Below are 7,812 nucleotides of genomic sequence, written 5' to 3'. Positions count from 1 at the left end.
ATTGAACAGATACAGATTTATGTTGAGATGGTAGGAATATCTTTTTATGAAAAGTGGTTTTATGTGTTAAAGTGTAGTCATCGGAAAAAGCGACTGCTTCTTGTAATGTTTCAAATTTCTTTTTGTCCAGGTAAGTTTGTACAACGTTTAAATACCGCAATTAGACATAATTGTCTTAGTTTTTCGAAAATGTTGCCAATATGCATAGAAGTACACCATCAATCAAAATAATGGGCAAAATCAATATGGGCAAATTCCATATAAGTTTTCATTATATTGTTTGCAGTAACCTCGAAACTTTTGGCGATATGCCTCTGATACTAACTCGTATGCTTTGAGAATAGCTGCTCTAACCTTATCATAATTCGTACAATATTTTAGAGAAAGCGGCATAAGCTTCTTGTGCTTTAGCAGTTAAAACACTTTGTAATAATAATGACCATTTTTCGGTAGGACATTCCACGTTTAGGGCAACCTTCTCAAAATGTTGGAAATGTTTATCAGCTTCATTTTCATTAAATGGTGGCACTTTAACATATCGATTAAGTTCAAAGTTGTCATTTTGCCTTGGTCGGTCGGAGTTGTGAATAATTTCCATTTCTTTCAGCCTAGTTTCTTTTTCGGCTTCATTGCGAACTTGTTTGGTCTAGAGAAGTATATTTTCTCTTCCAGCTTCAGTACGAGCTTGTTCTTTCTCTTTCTCGGCTTCGATACGAGCTTGTTCTTTCTCGGCTTCGATTCAAGCTTGTTTTTTCTCGGCTTCGATACGAGCTTGTTCAAACTCCAGTTGTTTCAGTTTTGGCTGGATGTCTAACTTATCTTCATCACTCAACCCCGATTGGCTAATGGGGACACTAGAGTATTCCTCTAATACTTCCTCGGGCAACAAATCATCACTGACTAGTATTTCAATAATGTGCTTTTTTTAGTTCATATTTTCTCATTGATCTTTTAACTTCTAGTTCTAAAACTTTGGCAATTTCGAGCAATTCATTTTTGTTATATCTCTCTTGTTGTTCTAGGGAAGGCGATTCAAGAAAATCTTGATAATCAGACATGATCAAATCTTATTGGCACTGATAGATATAAATTGAATTATGATATAAATTTTAATTTAGATTGCATTTTACCTCTAATTCAAATCCCGGACCAGCCACCACTTTATTATGTTAGGTATTACAATTTCAAATAGCCTAAAAATGAGTTCAATTGTAATTTAGATTTAGTAGTTAAATAAATGTCGATATGTATCCAATTTGTGATATTTGCCAACGAGATTGATACACAGAGTTTTCTTTATTAATACAAATATATTTTAACATACAAACAATAATACAATTTACAATAATAGTTATTACAAATAGTTATTATGAACAATGACTTATACACAAAAGTTTTACAAACTTACAAGCAATATAGAGTCTTCTTTCTAAACTGGAACTTCCTTGATATCTTATCGAGAGTTCAAGATGATTGAGTTAATTTCCAGTTGACGTAACTACAATTCACAGCTAGTTCTATGGTCTTTACTGATCACAAGCTGATTTTGTTTTCACCGATGACGTTAGGTAATGTTTTCGTAAAAATACTAATGTCCAATGTCAATTCACTGAAGTTAAATGGTTTGTAATGTTCGAAATATATAAGTGTTCCTGGTCAAATATCTTAAGTGTCCAGATTAATAAGCGTTATAAAAATCATAGTTACAGCTTCCGAAGTTTACTATAGCAAGGCAATAAATGCCACACAAAGGAAGTCCTGTAGAACTCGAAAAAGCCACTAAATGTAGTTTCCGCACATTTTGGACTTGATGTACTTTATGTTGGTAGTCTTTTCTATCACGTATTTCACTCCTATCACATTGTTTACACTCTTCATTAATATTGCTCTATTCAGATAGAGAGAGAGCACAATGTTAAAATTGTACTTCTGGTGTTTCTGGAGTTTCTCATTAACTGGCCGCCTGGATTACAAAAATTCACTGACTACTTTAATGTTGCATAAACTTGTGTCTATATAGATAGTGATGATGGAGGTGACTCAAAACTCCACATAAATGATGATGAAGAACTGATGTGGTCTAATACTCATCCAAATACTCAGATAAAAAATGCGAGTTTATGAATTATTCAGTGTGGCTCAAAAATGGTACAGAAAGACCGTAATGGCAAACAGTTGCTCCATACAGCTTAAAAGCAAATATGTATTGGACACAGATGGATTCCTTGTGCTTGAAACAGAACTTATTACATCAGAAATGGGAAAATACCAGTGGACAGAAACATCAACTACAATTGGTACTGTCCCAGCTTCTAGATTCTGAAGCAGTCCATCATCTGCACAATCTGCCAACAGCTAGAAAATTGAGTATTAAGAATATACTAGAGCAAGTAAGAAAATACTTCTATTGGCTTGGCGCCAGGGATCTGAGGAGAATGAATTGAAAACATGGGAACTTTTCTGATAGCATGAAGGAGGTATACAACCACACACTATTAAATCAATTAGCCATGTATGTCGGTGAATATCAGAAAACATAGGATCAAGATTTTCCACAGTAATTGGTGAATTATTGTACATCAGTATATGAAGCTACCAACAATACACCATCATCACTGGTGTTCAGGAGAGAAATTAAAGTAACCTTGAACCTTCTGTACTTTCATTCAGAGAAGAGTGACTCGCAAGAGTCTTACACAGAATATTTAGAGTAATTAAGGAACACCATCGATATCATACATGACTTTACCAAAGAAATACTTAAATCAGTTAGCGATAAAATGATAAATTGCTATAATGTTAATGCTGATAAGACTGGATTCCCCTGAGGTGACATGGTATAGTTGTTCATTTCCCACCACAAGACTAACTCCAAAATTAAGCAGTTGTTGGGATGGGCTATAAGTTGTGCCGAAAACAATCAATTATGTGGTTACAGAATGCAAAAGGATAAACAATCCAAGTCAAAGATTATTCATCATGATTGTTTTTGGAAGAACAACAGTAGGAGAACAGCTAATTGGGTAACTCCATAGAGTAGTTTGTCAACAGAAACTCAATCTGCTGAGTTAGTCTGGAGCTACTGTAGAGACTATTTCCAGAGGACGATCAGGAACGGAGCCACCAGTGGTTTCAGGCTAACCATCTACCTAGGAAGAAATACTACAATAAGAGGAAGGCCAGCGACAAAAATGGACAAGATGCTATCTCATCTATATATCATTGGCCTCAGAAGAGAAAACCACCAAAAAGGCTTGGTGAATGGACAGTTTAGTGTATTGTTTTTGTTGTAAGATTGTTTAAGAGATTGCACAATGTAGGAATGGGACAGTGTGATAAGCTGTATTTGTAATATTGTAATGTACAGTCTTGGTCAAAATGTTTGTATATTTTGTAACAAATAAGATCATTATTATTAAGGTGAAATACAAATACACTTAGTGCTTTCAAACTGAGAAATGCATCTTATACTAAACATCTACATGTGTAATTTGTAAAATGAGGCAGGTTCTATGGATATCATGAATGATTTACTAGAATAGCAAGCAATTTTATCAGACATCTGTAGAAAGATGTGTAATTCAGCATTTCACCTATCACAACAAAACCATACCAAAACATATATAATGACAAAATATAACATAAAAGCATTATCAGCGTATAAAAGTGTTTGTAATCAGTTCAAATTAGACATTCAAAACTTGGTTGGTCCTCCTCGTACTTTAGTAACCTCTACAAGACGACGTGGCATGCTGTCAATGAAATTATTGATGTAATTCAATATGGCATATGACAGAAATATCGTCGCTATATGATGCCTATAGGAAGCGCCATTGACGTTTCCCTAGAAGTTTTTCCACCATAATGAATAGATTCCCAAACATGTACTGCACCACCTCCTGTGAAAAAGACAGTCTTCCCTCATCTGTTCTCCAAGCAAACGACTGACACAAAAGCTATCATCAGATTTAAAAAGCCAGAAACAGGATTCATCTGAGAAGATGGAATGTCATCAGTATCCTAACTATAAGTTGGCATTCTTTCTTTCCCAAGTAACACAGTGACAGTGGTGAATTCTGGTTAATATTTGTTTGCAAATAGCCCTTCTTCCAAACTAAACCTTGTTTGGTCAATCTCCTATTCACTGTTCTTCTGGATAAAGTGAAATAAATGTGTTCATTCTATTCCTGCCGTAAGGTGTTGCAAGATTTCTTTCGACCTTCACGTGTTAACCGGATCAAACACGGTCATCTCGGACAGTAGTTTTCGACGTATACCAGTAAACTCTTCTGGAACAACAGTTCCTGTAGTCTGATAACGTTTAAGAATTCTGGATACAGTACATTTCTGTACAGTCGAACAATTTGACACCCTGTAACTCCTGTCACGTGAAGAGGCATGACTTTACACCAAGTACAGGGAAATTGTCTGAACAAAGTGTTGATCTGTTTCGAAAAATAATACACCAAAAGCACACGCCTTTTCTACAAAACAGGTGTGTGTGTGTGTGTGTTTGATGCACAAGTGCTCAAAACAACTTATAGAGACCAAAATAACAACTCGTACATGTTTGTCTGTTCATACTTTACCTACTCTGTTACTACTCGGGCATTACCTTAATAACTACACCATGTTTGTAGACAATAATATCAATATAGAACAGTATGCAAACATTTTAGCCAAGACTGTAGATGTTAGCTAGAGGACGCATCACGTTAAAATCACATTAGTCCTAGAATATTTGAAAATATTAATGAACGAGATGCCTTGTGAAATATTTAGAACAAGGATTAAATTTTACAGATGGGTTAGATAGTCAATTGGGCACATAAGCTTGCGTTGAAACAGTGAAGCATCAAGAATATAGAATCGTTTTCTAACTGGTAGAGTGAATCAATCAGTTTTTTTACTTAATTTTTATAAGTAAGTTGATCTTTACGTTAGGTAGCGTGACCGTAAACATGGATATAAAACAAGTTATAAAATGTACAAGTCTGAAAATAAATGTTAAGGAGGAAATAAAACTAATTTGTTATTATTATATGAAATATACATTGAATTATTTGCACCAGATAATTTAATAGAACCTACCATCGAAATAACAACACTACAATATTAATAAGGTAATATAATCATGTCTAATGTGTGTATAAGACTACTAAGTCCGCTATAATTTTGTTCCAGTCTCATACTGTGTTATTTAACTTAAATATTATTGGCACCTTGTTATAATACTTAACTGTAATCCGCGGTGTTTAAACTGAGATTATACAGCTATTTATGTATGTTTAAAATTTTATTGATTTCGTGTATATAAAAAAAGCTGAAAACTTTATACAAAGATTGGAGCCCAAATTTGTGTTTTTCTATTTTCAAACATTCAGACAAAGTAATAGTGCTAGTGCTACCATCATTTCCTTGCGGAACAAAGGATTCGGTTATCAAGACTCCTTGCTTTGCGCTTGTTATAAAAGTGACAGTCATTTTCGTTATTCATAACAATTTAATAATTTAATACACAAAACAAACTGAAAACTATAAATGTTTATTTAAGCTATAAACCATTAATGTAAGAATATAGCCAAATATGTTTGTTTGTTTTTTCCTATTTTTAAAACTAACCTTCTTGTTCCGGGTGCTGCTGACTGGGTGCCTTCTTCTTGGCCGGTTGTTCAACTAAGGACCGTTTGGTTTGGTTTGTTTTGTTTTGAACTTCGCGCAAAGTTAAATGAGGATTATCTGCTCTAGCCGTTCCTAATTTAGAATTGATAGGTTAGTAGAAAGGCAGCTAGTCAACACCACCCACAGTCAACTCTTGGACTACTCTTTTACTAACAAATAGTGGGATTAACCATCACATTTTAGCGATCCCACGGCTGAAAAGGCGAGCGTGTTCGGTGACGGGAATTCGAACCCGCGAATCACAGATTTTGAGTCGAGCATCCTAACCACATAAAAAAATACAGAAGGAAACTACCAGACAATTCATACAAACCCAAGATCCAGCACTTAAAACACAAATAAACACACTAAGAAACAAAATAAGAAATGAAGTTCGACAACTAAAACAAGACAGCTGGGATAATTTCTGCTCTCAAGTAAACGATAAAACTGACTCAAAACAGTTGTGGGCTCACCTTAAACGAATCACTAACACAGGAAACCCTACTAGTAACTACCCACCTCTAAAAACACAAAATAAAACAGCATACACAAACACTGAAAAGGCCAAGGTATTTAAAGAACGCCTACAAAACACACCAAGAACCAGACATGAAAGTACACTTCTTCAACAGAGTTAACAACCACATTAAACTAAACAGAACCATGTACACACCAAAATTCCCATTTAACATACAAAATACAATTATGAGATTTGATGAAGCAGAAAACTCAATTACATATCCGCTCACAAAATCAATCACAGAAACAGAAATACAACAAGCTATAAAAGCACCAGGAGAAGACGGCATACAGGCTATTCTCCTCAAAAAAGGCACTCGGAGACTGTATGAACACCTCACTGCACATTTTAATTTATCACTAAGTTCTGGATACATCCCGATTTCTTGGAAGCAAGCAATCGTACTAATGTTCCATAAAGAAGGAAAGCCAGCAAATAAACCAAAAAACTACCACCGGATCAGCCTGACCAGCTGTGTAGGAAAAATACTCGAACGAATAATAAGCAATAGACTCTCAAATTACCTAGAAGTAACCTCAAAATTACCAGAAATTCAAAATGGATATAGAAAATTCACACAGACAACAGATCCCTTGGTTAGGTTAACAGAAACAATTATAAATAGCTTTAATTAAAATGAATGCACTGTCACCTGCTTTCTCGATGTCGTGAAAGCTTTCGACACTGTATGGCACAATGTTCTTAGGTTCCCCACGACGGAATTGGAACTACCGCGGATGATTATTCGCTGGCTAGCTAACTTTTTGAAAAATTGAAATTGTAAAATAAATGTCAGGGGAACGTACTCTGAGTCATCCACCCCAGAGGCAGGCGTTCCCCAAGGAGGGATAATTAGCCCTATTCTATTCATCATGTATGTGAACAACATGCCTTTAAAAAACCCAAACTTTGGGTTTGCATCGCAATTTGCGGATGATGTTGCGGTTTGGAAAAGTGAACCAACCCCATTCATTGCAGCAACAAATCTACAACCATTATTGAATAATATAGAATAATACTGCCAACAATATCGAATAAAAATAAACGTTCCTAAAATCCAATTACTTACTATTACAAGACTAACGAAACATAAAAACACCCATCTAAGCTATACATGAATGAAACAATTCTCCAGACCACAACCTCGGGAAAATTTTTAGGATTAACTTTCGACCCAAAACTAACGTTGATAAAACGTACGAATATGTGTTTACAAAAATCTGGAAACGTACAAATTATGCAAGAAGTCTAAAAGGCAAAATCATGGAACATCACCTGACAACATTATTAAAATATATATACGTCCCATCATAGTGTCACGACAGCGGAAGTCACGTGACTCTAGTAATACATCATGAGATTCTAGAAAGATCATGTCTGTTCGTGAAGCCTCGAGTGTTCTCCAGACACCCTCCATTTCGTATATATCAGCCGGTAAATAAAGTGACGGCAATATGTGAATTGCAGACAGGCAGAGATAGAGACGGACAATTGAGTCAAGCGCGGTAAAGTGTGTAAATCGTTTGTTGTAACTTACAGCGTGTGTTTAAGTTAATGTGACTGTGGAAATTAAGTGTATTGCAAAGTTGAACTGAAGAAAGAGAATCTTGCTTTTTTTTTCAAGTATC

The sequence above is a fragment of the Limulus polyphemus genome, unplaced genomic scaffold, assembly GCF_000517525.1.
Source record: "Limulus polyphemus unplaced genomic scaffold, Limulus_polyphemus-2.1.2 Scaffold384, whole genome shotgun sequence".
Lineage (NCBI taxonomy): Eukaryota > Metazoa > Arthropoda > Merostomata > Xiphosura > Limulidae > Limulus > Limulus polyphemus.
This window is presented reverse-complemented; position numbering follows the sequence as displayed.